This window comes from Acomys russatus, chromosome 21 (assembly GCF_903995435.1).
Source record: "Acomys russatus chromosome 21, mAcoRus1.1, whole genome shotgun sequence".
In the NCBI taxonomy this organism is placed as follows: domain Eukaryota; kingdom Metazoa; phylum Chordata; class Mammalia; order Rodentia; family Muridae; genus Acomys; species Acomys russatus.
Genome location: NC_067157.1, coordinates 14,308,038 through 14,321,039, shown reverse-complemented (window position 1 = coordinate 14,321,039; position 13,002 = coordinate 14,308,038). Strand labels below are relative to the sequence as shown.

At 43.9% G+C, this 13,002-nt stretch overlaps 1 protein-coding gene across 2 annotated transcripts in view; it reads left to right on the top strand.

The window, feature by feature from the left end:
* The first annotated feature begins 1,396 nt into the window (after positions 1-1,396).
* The window catches only part of Hs3st5 (heparan sulfate-glucosamine 3-sulfotransferase 5), a 278,484-nt gene continuing 266,878 nt past the window's right edge, over positions 1,397-13,002 (top strand). For both annotated transcript variants that reach the window (XM_051164343.1, XM_051164342.1), the window contains exon 1: positions 1,397-2,210. The gene's annotated coding sequence lies outside the window, so the exon portion shown is untranslated. The remainder of the gene's footprint in view (positions 2,211-13,002) is intronic.

Here is a 13,002-nt window from a genome sequence, read left to right as displayed (position 1 = left end):
AGTTCTTCCTAGTGTTGCTGCTGGTGATCGTTCTCACAGTACTAATTAAGAGGACCAGTCATCTCTACTGACCCCAACTTATCTAAGCTTTGAATGTCATAACTGTCATTTGAAAACAGGCCAGTTCTCCTGAGCAGCAACATAGTGGTTTCTTCCTAAAGGACTTGTACATTTGTGCAATGTTGATACCCTATGAGCATACACAGGAGGAGGAGGTCCCCCTCAGTCACAATCATAGGGGAAGGGAGTAAGGAGAAAATGAGAGGGAGGGAGGAATGGGAGGATACAAGGGATGGGATAACAATTGAGATGTAATATGAATAAATTAATAAACTATCTTTTTTTTTTTTTTTTAAGTATGCAAGAGACAGACTACCTCTCCAGAAAGAACTAGGGGAAGAGGGAATGAAAGGAGAAACAATGTTTGTTTGTTCAGGCAACCCCAGAGAGACCAACCGGGTGGTAACTTTATCTTCAGGAAGGACAATTTTCTTGTAATTGTGATTAGTCAGGGATGCTTCTTGAGAACTAGAATTGGGAGGAAAGTAGCACAAATATACTTCCAGGTGGGATCCCTCCCATTAGGCAAAGACACCTAATGCAGTAAACAGACTCGGTCCCCTGGCCTGCCATTGTGCAGGCGACAAAGGGTAGGACAATTTGGAAAGGTGCATGTGCCTCTGGGCTTTGGAACTCCAGACCTTGCCTGAAGGCTGAGCAAGCCCAGAGCTCCTTCTCTTCCCGACTAGGCGGTGATCGCCCCCTGTGACTCTGAACGCACACAGCAGCCCAAAGCACAGGCGGCTGACGCCACCAGCCACTCCAGTCCGCCAGAACTCTCACCTGGCATGCCTAAGTCAATGTGGCCCATCTGGACACCTGTGCATCGATCTCACGCTCAAGCTCTGGGTCTAGCGTCCCACCATTACATCAGAGAGACCTATCTCGGCTCCTTAGACACTGAGTTACTTCAATCTCTGAGTATTAGACCAATGTCCCGCCTGCCCAGTCACCGCTTTAGGTTCTCAAAGCTGTGATCTTAGATTGTTCAGGAGCCCTGACCACCCACCTTGCAGCCACACTGTGCTAGCCAAAGCTTTCTGCTCCCGTGTGGGACATGCTGTGGCCCAACCGCACATCTTCCACCTCACGGAATATCTCCCCCTCCCACCCCTCAGGCTTCAACCCTTAAGGCCGGGCCCTCCCCCTGCCTCGGTGCCCATACCCACCTCTCAGTCACCTGCGCTCCCTTCTCCACCCTTTTCCTCCTCCTCCCTTTCCTTTTGGTCTCTCCGCTGCCTTAACGAGCACAGGAGCGGCCACTGGAGGAGGAGCAGAGGGAGGAGGGGAGCACACGGAGGAGAAGGGGCGGGGTGGGTGGGAAGAGAGCCGGGAGGGTGTGGACTGGCAGCCACTCTGCAGCTGGCCGCCGGGGACCTGGTCCCTCCCGCGAGCCGAAGTGATGGAGGGGAAGATATCCTCTTAGACACATACACGCGCGCGCATCCAGCTGGGCACGTCTCCGGGAGGCAGCAGCCGGCTCCAGCGCGCCAGGGACCGGGCGGCGGCCGTGACAGTGCGAGCGGCAGGGAGTCCGCGGTCCTCACAGCTTGAAACCGGCCGCAGGAGGACGAGCGAGGGAAGATCTCAGCCGCACTGACTTGCTCTTTTAGAGACATCCGGAGGGACCGAGTTCCTGACACTGTCACCACGGATGCCCGAGGCTCTGCCCCTCGCTTGAGGGGTCCCGGTGGGCGCCGGTGCCCGCGTCGTGAGAGGAGAATGCAAACCTCCTCCCGCAGAGCTCCTGCAGTCCCCTTCGCTGCGTGGAGTCGGGCTCCAGCGGCTGCCCCTGACGTGCTCGCGCCGCGGGAGCGCGCCCTGCCGCACCTGGCTCCAGCCTCCTAGGGAAGTGCGCGAAACGCGCCCTAAACTCCACTACTTGTCCCCTCCCCTCGCCGCTCTCCGCCAAGGACCTCGCGGCGGCCGCGGTCGCCGCCTCAGAGTGAAAACCCGCCCGCCCCGCACTCACGCGTGAGTACGGCGCTGCTTGCCTGCCCTGCTCGCCTGCTGGCTCACAGCCGAGCTTCCCAAACTACTGGACCACTTCTTCAGACCTCGGGAAAGGCCTGGCGACCCGGCGCGACTGGTCTGGACCACCACTTCCCAAATTGCGGCCGGCGCTGAGGCTGTGGCCACTGGGGACTACGGTGAGTGAGCAGGGCTATCTGCCGGCCTCGCGCGGGAAAGAGGGTAGGGCACTCGAAGCTCGGACCTTCTGGATTTGGGGTAAATTGACAAGGGGAGTCACCTAGAGGAGGCGTCTCTCTGCCTCAAGCACTTTTTGGGTCACAGTTTTCCTGGGTGCCTCCTGAGGGATAACTTGGAACCCCTTGCTTGGGTGGGGGTCTAAACTAATGGGAAAGGAGAAACAGCGAGAGCAATTGCTTGAGCGAATTTAGCGGTCTTCCTCCAAGTCTGCCCTTCTGTCCCCACTCTCTCATCCGTCTGTCTTGCCCAGGGACCTATATCCAGCGCTCTCCTAGAGTCGGATCCAGAACATGCATTCACAGTTTGATGATGATCTCTCAGCAGAGTTTGGTCATTTTTGCTTGGCTGCTTCTGAGGAGGTTATGTACTGTCACCTGGAGTTATATGGTAGCTTTAAGGGGAGTAGGATGCACTGAGGCCCAAGCAAAAGGCAAACAGAGTATAGGCAGAAGTCACATTACCATGGAAGTGGGTGCCTACTGTTTGGAGAAGACCCTACACTCTTGGTGTCATTTCTCATTTCCTCAAGCCTCTCTCTGCTCAATATCTCTCTCTCTCTCTCTCTCTCTCTCTCTCTCTCTCTCTCTCTCTCTCTCTCTCTCTCTCTCTCTCTCTCACACACACACACACACACACACACACACACACACACACGGGATGGGTGCAATCGAGCAGGTGATCATATTATTATTTTTAAGAGGTCTGCAGCCACTGTGACCCACTGCTGCATTGCCTCCTGCCTCCTGGACTTAGAATATTACCCAGTGAGGAATAATAAAACTGCCTGTTGGGCATGACTTTAGGTGCTTCAGGTTCCAAGCAAACCTCTAGTGCTCCTCCTGAGTCATTTCATCATGGTGTGCACAGTTCTCAGGCTTTGATCCTTGAGTATATTCACCCAGAAAAGCTATTGCTGGAGAGAGAGAGAGAGCGAGAGAGAGAGAGAGAGAGAGAGAGAGAGAGAGAGAGAGAGAGAGAGAGAGAGAGAGATTCTTCGTTTGTGTTCTCTCTGTGTCTCTGTCTCTGCCTCTCTCTCTCTTTCTTTTCTCCTCCCTCTCCCCCCCAGTCTCTCTCTCTGCCTCTCTCTATCATCTCTCTCTGTCTCTATCTCTCTCTTGCTCTTTTTTCTCCTCCCTCACTTTCTTTCTGTCTCTGTGTTCCCTCTCTCTCTCTCTCTCTCTCTCTCTCTCTCTCTCTCTCTCTGTCCTCTCTCCTCTCTCTCTCTCTCTCTCTCTCTGTCCTCTCTCCTCTCTCTCTCTCTCTCTCTCTCTCTCTCTCTCTCTCTCTCTCTCTCTCTCTCCCTCTCTCTCTCTGTTATTTCAAGTAAAATATTAGTCTCTTAAGGGGACATTTAATGTTTATAAAGTGCTTTACATCATACATTTTGTGGATGCATTTAATTGCCCCATGACTCTCTTCTGATTTATGTAAACTGAGCCTGATAAATGGCATGCAGGGTCTGGGGTGGGGCAAAACAGGCGGGCATCCTCTTGGTGTCACTGCTTCTTTCTAAACTGATTTGTTGACAGTCATAAAAGTGGGTGCTTCTAAAGGGTGTTATTCTGTGCATCTACATATTCTAGAGCTTTAAAAAATTATTTTCATGCTGCAATTCACTTCAAACATATCTGTCTTCTATTCAAAGAAACTGTTGATGTTGTTTTTTTTAAAGCGATTACCAAATTTAGATATCAAGTATAACTATTTTAAAAGTAGCTTATTGCTAGTAATTACAACAGATTTTAAAGTTACCTCTTTTCCTCCTCTTCATGATTTTTCTTCCCTATTCTTAAATTAGTAAAGTTTGTAGCAGGAGAAATAAAAGCACCTTTTCTTACCTTTTCCATTACTCTTGTTTGCAAGTGGCCCTGTTTGCAGTGACTGGGTCAGTATCAGACAGGCTTCTAGGAGAAAATAGAGTTATTTACTAGTGAATTGTGCTAAAACAAGGCAATGAGAAAAGAGTGGGAAGGAAACTATTGGTTGGCTTGTAATTGTCTCCACTGCAGTGTTTTAGCTGGGGTAGGAATAATAGCCCTGGCCTCTCCTCCAAGACACCCTTGGCTATTTAAACATGTTCTTTCTTCAATTAGGAAAATAGAAATAGGCATTGTTACTCATGTAAACCATTTTCAAATAGATATGCTTAAACAATTTATGAGGGAAATTATGGGCAGAGCATTCGATGACTGGTCACAGCAGGTACTAGGTCCTGGTTTCTAGACTAACCCAGACCTGGAGCTTACTGTTTGAAGTCACTCCCTTTAAGATCTTTGTGCGGAGACTTCCTGGGTTCAGTTTGGCAGTTTGGATGATATGCTGGCTTCACTCTTCTTACCATTTTGCAGGCATACGCAGATGTTTTTGAATGAATAACTTTTCTCCTCACTGAATTTGTACTCATTCAAAGAGTATTTCTTGAGCACATGAGCGGACACAATAAGCATAGCTGAGCCGGGCCATTATTTCAAACAAGGAAGGGTTATTGCTGGAAGTAGGGTGTTTGCTCCTACCCTGGGTAAATGGAACAGCAGAGCAGTCACTTTCTTAAGGAAGCAGTATTTTCCCTAAAGTAGGTGATCCAGGAACAAAGAGCTGTTGACTCAAGAGTCACATGAGATATTAGAGTATCTAACTTAATTTTCCATCCCAGTCCTGCCATTATTTTTAATTGATGTCGTCTCTCATCTTCTGGCTGCTTGTCTGGGTTCTTAGAGTAAGTCATGAGTCTGCACTGGGTCTCATTTCCAACTCTGTCTTTCTCTATACTTCTATGGAGCAGAGCCAGATCTCAACACATCATTAGTATTCGCTTATGAATAAATGCAAATCTTCCTGTAGCCTCAAAAAAAAACCAAACTGAATTCACAGAACAGTGTGTTGCTTCCTCATTTCCTCATCCCTATACTTTTCCAACCTCAGCAGCAGTGATACCTCCTAATAATGCAATTATATGCAAATGAGAAAGTTAAAAATGATTGTTTAGGTTCTTAGAGAAAAAAATGAAACTTCTTATGGAAATTTTAGTTGGGGAAAATTTCCTTTGACTCTCTGAGCATACCTTGGCAGGGTGAATTTTTTATGGTGGTAGTCTTTACTCATGAATAAAATAACTCTAGTAAAAGACACTATTTATTGATGATGAGAGTAAGTGCCCTTACTAAAACTGACTGTGGCATATGTAGGAATATAATATGAACTGTAACAGTGAATGTGTAACAAACTGAGTACTTACATATTTTATTTACTTCATGAGCATGATTTTACATTTTTGTGCAGTATTTTATTGTAATAGTTTAGTATTATAATTGAATAATTATTGTTTGGGAATTGGACTACAGCCTGTTTAAAGGAAACAACTGAGAAGTATGGAGACAAAAAAAAAATTAAGAAAAAGGAATAATGGTTCAAATTGCACGTTCACCTTTATTCAAGTCCTGTCTCCTCTTTTCTGAGGGGGCAACATAGAGGAAAGTCAAAGCCAGGTGACTTATTAAATTCTCATTATGGACTGGCAGGCTGAAATGCTGCAATTCAGAGCAGTAGGATCTTTAAAGTTTCCCAGTAACTTACTATGAATTCTTTAAAGTAAGCAAAGGCATATTTTTTCCTGGAATCCAATTAGCTATTAGCAAGCTTTTCTCTATATATAATCCAAGTTTGTTTTAGAGAACCATAATGCTACCCTAACGGATAAACATGAAGTGCAATTAGGCAGTTATGACTACATTTGAAGTCGCCGCTCAAACACACTCCAAAATAGTTAACCCTTACCAAATATTTAAAAGAAACTATTTCATTTCCAGATCCCTGTTAACGTACAGGTAAGGATAAATACCCTTTCTAAACCTTATATGCAAGTCTCATTATCTGGCTTATTATTTATTAATATGTTTTGCAATGGATTACTTTCCATTATTTTGAAAAATTTTATGAATGAAAGCTGTGTTTGTATTAAGAACTGTTTGAAGAATTGTCTTTACCAAGTTTCATATTTAAATATAGGCTAATATAATATATATGTAGACGTGTTCACATTTGTATATAAAATACTTGTTTCCATTGGATCTTTGTTTATAACTCTATTGTAATAACTTTGACTGACATAAGGTCATCCCTTTGTGACATATGTGATTTGTAATGAGAGCCTCATCCTTCGAGTGATGCGTACAAGTGTTTCAGAAGTTTGGTGTAAGAATTTATACCAAAGTGATAAGCTTTTATGAGCCACTTGATTAATAAATATCCACGTGTGTGTGTGTGTGTGTCTAACACTTTCTAAAATACTCAAGTAACAATAACTCATTTATTTCTACAAGTCTTGAGGAGAGAAAACACAAATTGCTATTATACTCATTTTGGAGATGAGGAAATTTGCAGCCTCATCTTACTAAATGATAGTTAAAGCGCTATAGCTACCCAATGGCAAAGCAGATACTTGGTCCCAGGCAGCTTCCTATGGTACTCCACTGCTTTTTAATGTTTTTTTTTTTTTTTTTTTTTTTTTTAAGTTTACTTAAATAAATTATATGCTGGCTAGTTTTTGTTAACTTTACCCAAACTAGAGTAAGCTTGGAAGAATGAACCTCAATTGTAGAATTACTTAGATCTATTTGGCCTGTGAACATGTCTGTGAGTTATTGTCTTGATTAATGCTTGATGTGGGAGGGCCCAACCCACCGTGGGTGGTGCCAACACCGGTAGGTATTCCTAAGCAAGCCAGCAAGTAGTTCTATTCCATTGTCTCTGCTTCCATTGTCCTGTTTCCAGTTCCTGCCTTGAGCTCCTGAGCTCAGCATGCACTGTAATGTGGAAGTTTAAACCAATAAACTCTGTCTTCTCCGAAGTCATTTTTTGGTTGTGTTGATTACCATATCGAGAGCAAACAGCAGAGGCTCAAGTGAGCAGTGAATTAAAGGTAATATGACATACATCCTGGCTTCTGAGATCTACAATGGTTTTTGACTTAAATTCATGAGGAATTTACAGGGAAGGGGGTTGTAATGAAACAGTGGCATAACCTGAACTTAGGTGGGACTGGGGTGCAGAGCTGCACCTCAATGTAGTTTTTAATTGGCTCAATTATTTCCTAAGGTTCAGCTGCTTTTAAATTAGGTAACTTTAAGAACTGGTGCTATACTTAAGCAGTTTTAATAGCACAGAAGATCTGATCCTGAATGTTTTGTGCTTCCCATAATATCCTTGTTATGTGAACTTCTTGCACTGAGGTCAATGCTGTGTGTTACTATGAGGTGCATGCCAAAGAAAACGTTTTACAAAAGGTGTGAGATGTAACTTAGCCTTGTCACCCTCATCTGCATACAATAGGTATCCTACTGTTGTTTGCTGTATGAATTGAAGCAAGCTTTTTCGTAAGTTGTTTGTCCAGAGGCAAAACAAAAGCAAAAAGCTTTTAAGCATCTTTATAATTACATTGTGTAATTTTACAGTCCTAATGTCATTCCTTGTCTAAGGGACACTTTCTGTTTCATGTTGATTTCAGTCATCATCTATGAATCATCTCTGAAGCCATGTGGAATAATAATCTTTGTGAAATGGGGTGGTAGAACAAAGCAAGAGAGTATAAGGAGTGTGAAAAAAATAAATGGATTCAAACACTTGCATTTAGAAAGAGGGAAGAGAGGCTGTAATTGTGCCTTTTATTTTAAAAGGACATAAAAAGACAGGATTAACATTAAATAACAGAATCTTTAAGCACAACTGGCCTGTCATAAATATTAGAGATCTTGCTATTTGAGTGTAGTTTGGGGAACTATTTGTAAACATATTAAAATGTCACTGCGATACTTTCTGCCATAGTTAGCTAACTCAAATTCCCTAAAGAAACTCACAGTAATCAAATGTACCTCGACGTGGATATTTATCACAGTACACGTGCGAGTTTGGACAGGGCTGGGCAAGTTGGACTCTGTTCTCACTATTGCTTACAGGTGACACCTTGGAGCAAGTTGCTTAGTGTTTGTAATTCTTATTAATTTAAAATATTATGTGGTGGGAGAAATGTCATTTGTAGATGCCCTCATAATAACTTGTACAAAATATGTAGAGTGTCAGATATGAGTCAGTGACTGATCCTGCTGACAGCATCATCGTGTTTGTGGCAGCAGCAGCAGCAGCAGCAGCACTGTGGCAGCATCAGGATGATAAAATCAAACAGCCATGTGATGCCCAATATGCAAACGATCGAATCACAGGGTTGTGGGCTGTAAAGCACAGCTTCTGTGTATTCTCTTACTGCTGAGGCAAGAACACAAGAAGGGATGTTTCAGACCTTAAGTTTGATTTCTGGACTTAAAAGTCCGTGTCTAGCATAGAATGTCAGCAGCTGGGAGTCCAGTTCAGTGACAGAGCATTCACCCAGAATGCCTAAGGCCCTAGGTCCCATGCTAAAAATCACCATAACGTGGAGCAGGAAGTTGAGAGAAGGCGCAAAGGTTTATGAAAGAGGTAACTCATCGTCTTTTTAAAGCCTGGCTATAGCACTTTTGGCTTTGTCTTGTCTTGCTTTGTTTACTTTTATCTCTCATTATGGAGACCTAGCATCTCTGGACTGTAACTCACTAACCCAGCAGACCTCAAATGTGGAGCACTTGCCCTGAATTTGCCTCTCAAGTGCTGTGGTTATCTGCAAGTGCCACAGAGCCCAGCTTGAAGACCTGCTGGGCCTGTTTGGAAACTACTTTGCCATCTGCATCCTCCTTAAAGGGGGTGGGGGATGGGAGGCAGGTTTCTCTCAAAGCCACCACAATATTGTTAATCTCTTGACGTTCATTATTAACTAAAGGTTGTGAGGTATATGGACATTCTTTGTACTCTTATCCTTTACATGGTATAGCTAGAATTCATTGTATAAAGAGAAAAGATTGATCTTGGTCGTGGTCATTAAATAGTTACTTCTTTTAAACATATAATTTAGTTCTTAGATTTCTCCTTTTTGTTAACTCATTTAATTTAGGAACTCATTCTGCCACCCCTACTCAGTTTTATGAGCTTAGATATCCATGCCCTTTTATGTAATTTTCATTTAATGAACTAATAAATGATGCTACCTCACAGTTAATCAATATTTCCAAAGTCTACCCCTATGCTTCTTTATTTTCCTGTGCCTTTCTTGCCACACACCTTCCCTTTCAAAAAGTTTTCTTTCTTAGTTTGTCATGTTACACTATTTTCACATGTGTATATAAAAGTGACTTAAGCAACAAACTAAACTACATTAATTTTAGCAAACTTTTGTATTTATTTTTAAGTAGGTTTTCAATGGTTTTTCAATATCCTGCTGCATCAAACTATATTGGATGCAGTAATGGAATTGGCCCTGCGTGCAAGTAGGATTTCCTCACCTGGACAGACAGCTGCCTAAAACCTCAAATTCCTAACTGCATCTGTTTTCTGAGCTGAAGGAAATGAAGCAGGACTAGAAAACACTAGAAGGAGTTTCTTCTCAAGAACATGATATGGGAAAGTGGCAAGGCTCTGTGAGTGACAAACCTCTGTGACTGAGAGGCCTCTGTGACTGACAATCCCCATAGGTGGCATGGCTCCATGACTGACAAGCCTTTGTGACTGAACAAACCTCTGTGACTGACAAACCTCTGTGACTGACAAACCTCTGTGACTGAACAAGCCTCTATGACTGACAAGCCTGTGACTGACCAGCCTCTATGAGTGACAAACCTCTGTGAGCTGTAAGCCTCTGTGACTGACAAGCCCCTGTGACTGACAAGCCTCTGTGACTGACAAACCTCTGTGACTGACAGGCTTCTATGACTGACAAGCCTCTATGAGTGACAAACTTCTGTGAGTGACAAACCTCTGTGAGTGGCAAGCCTCTGTAACTGGCAGGCCTCTGTGACTGGCAAACCCAGTACCTGACAGGCCTCTGAATGGCAAGCTTCTGTGGCTGACAGTCCCCATAAGTGGCATGATTCTATGAGTGGCAAGCCTCTGTGACTGACAAGTCTCTGTGAATGACAAGCCTTTGTGAGAGGCAAGGTGTTGTAAGTGACAAGCTGTTGTGAGTGGTAAGCCTCTAAGTGACAAGCCTCTGTAAGTGACAAGCCTCTGTAAGTGACAAGCCTCTAGTGACAAGCTCTGTAGTGATAAGCCTCTGAAGTGACAAGCCTCTGTGAGTGATAAGCCTCTGTGACTAACAAGTCTCTGTGACTGACACAAGCCTCTGTGACTGACACAAGCCTCTGTGACTGACTGACACAAGCCTCTGTAGTGACAAGTCTCTGTGACTGACAAGCCTCTGTGACTGACAAACCTCTGTGACTGACAGGCCTCTGTGACTGACAGGCCTCTGTGACTAACACAAGCTTCAGTGAGTGGCAAGCCTCTGGGTGTGGCAAGCCTCTGTGAGTGACAAGTCTCTGTAGTGACAAGCCTCTGTGACTGGCAAACCTCTGTGACTGACAAGTCTCTGTGACTGACACAAGCCTCTGTGACTGACAAACCTCTGTGACTGACAGGCCTCTGTGACTGACAACCCTGCATTTGCAGCCCTCCTCTCAGCAGCATGCCCAGCAAAGCTTTGAGTTTCACTTTTCTGATCATGGGTTTTGCTTCTCTGGGTCTGGGCTTTGCTGGATTGCGATCCTTCACACATGTATCCATGACATTTAACACATGATATAAAGAGATGGGAGTTATTTCTGTGGACATCTCAGAATCCAGGAAGCTGGCACTAAGACACTTGACTTGGGGTGAGGGGGCAGAAGGAGAGAACTGAGGCAGCAAGGAGGACAGGTTGAGGGTATGTGAGAGACTCATGGGCCACGGACAGGCAGGGTTCTATCCCACCATTTCTGAATCTACACTAGATGTATAGTGTCAACATAACATGGACATCTGAGCATGTTATTGCTTATTGTCTTGATAGCAGTGCCTGGCATACCAAAATTGTTAGTATTGGGTGCATTGTTATTTCCTGATTTCCTTTGGGTAGAATTCCATAATTAGATGTTTATCTTAGTGTCATATGCTATCCACTTTGAAATGGATGAGGAGAGACAGTCAGGAGTTACTATGGCAGCGTCTAGTTGTAGAGCTTTGAAACTCTTCAAACTAATGGACTCCCAATTACGTTCACTAACAAATGGCTTGAGAAATTTCATGAACTATTGCTTTCTTAATATTACTTCTTCTCAAGTACTTTGTTATTCCACTCTCCTGTGTTGGCAAAGCCATCTACCTAGTCACCCAAGAACAGTGAGAGACAGATTGTTACAGGGATCATAATAGGAAACAGACATATCCTTTTATTGTCCTCCTGCTCCGCACAGGTGTGCCCCTAGGGGCATGAGCATCCTGCCTCCTGAGCACTTATGTGTCTCACTAGCACTAGGTACCACTTTAGTTCAGGCCACTGAGAAGTCCCAGCTGAATCATGATACCCTTCTCCAGCCTTGAGTCTCCCTCTTTTTAAGTGCTTCCGAAAGGCTCCTAACTGTAAACCTTACCACATAATCCCCTTGCAGCACCCTCCAGCTGAAGGGCCATGCTCAAACTTACTCAAGATCCTTCTTAGCTCAGTCTTACTTTTCCAGTGACAAGGTCTGGATTCATCCCCTTTTCCAGGACATCACAGCAATTGTGTGTGTGTGTTTCCAAGAAGCAATGGGCCATGTCCCTTCATACAACCTTGCCTTTGAATACATACGTATAATGTTTATTACTCTTCTAACTTTTTTACTTTCCTCACCATCACGCTTTGCTTTACTACCTTTGATGCCCATTCCCAAACCAGAACGAGCTAGATTTCTGATCATCTGCTTTAGTCTCAATCACACTCTGGAGTTGGAGCATTGTTTCATATTTCCCTATCACAGACTCATAATCATCCACTCACCTCTCAAGTGACCCTAAACCTGTATCTCCAGTGTAGCCACAGAATCTGGAATAAAAGAGGCACTGAGTACATTTTACTGAAAACTGACCATCCTTTCCCTCCCTCTGCCTAACATTGTCACTCCTCTTTCTTATGTGGTACATTTTCCGACTCATCTCAGTGCTCATTTGTTGAGTGACTGCTGTATGCCAGAGAATGGGCTTGATGCTGAAGACACAAAAGGACTTAATTTTTCACTTAGGACACTTATAGGCCAAAAAAGAAAGAAAGGAAAGGAAAGAAAACTTACAGGCCTGATGATAAGACCAAGTGGCACAGAAACAAGGATCTGTTGACATTACTAAATGATGGTGAAAAGAACCAAGGAAGCTGGTATGAGAAGGACTGGGGGAGCAGGGACATCCCATCCCTCTCTCTGGCCTCTCCCTGTAAATCCTTCTCTCCAGTAACTTCAACTACTTATGGTAAGCATCCACCTATGGAGAATAATTATTCATTTGATTTTGGCTTTTTTGAGACAGGGCTTTTCTGTGTAGCCCTGGCTGTCCTGGAACTCCCTATGTGTACCGGACTGACCTCCAACTCGCAGAGATCTACCTGCCTGACTCCTGAGTGCTAGGATTAAAGGTGTGTGCTGCCATCCCTGGCTACTTATTACTTTTAGGACTAAATTTGGAACTCTGCTTCTCTAACAATGGTCTATAAGAAATTGGAATTTTAAAAAAATTTTTATACTTTCAAATCAAGAAAGATTCCGATGTTGCCATCAAAGTCCATGAACTCATCTTTTGAGATTTTTCTATTAAAAGTCTTTTCACCATATAATATAATCATATTACATGCTTATGTTCATATTT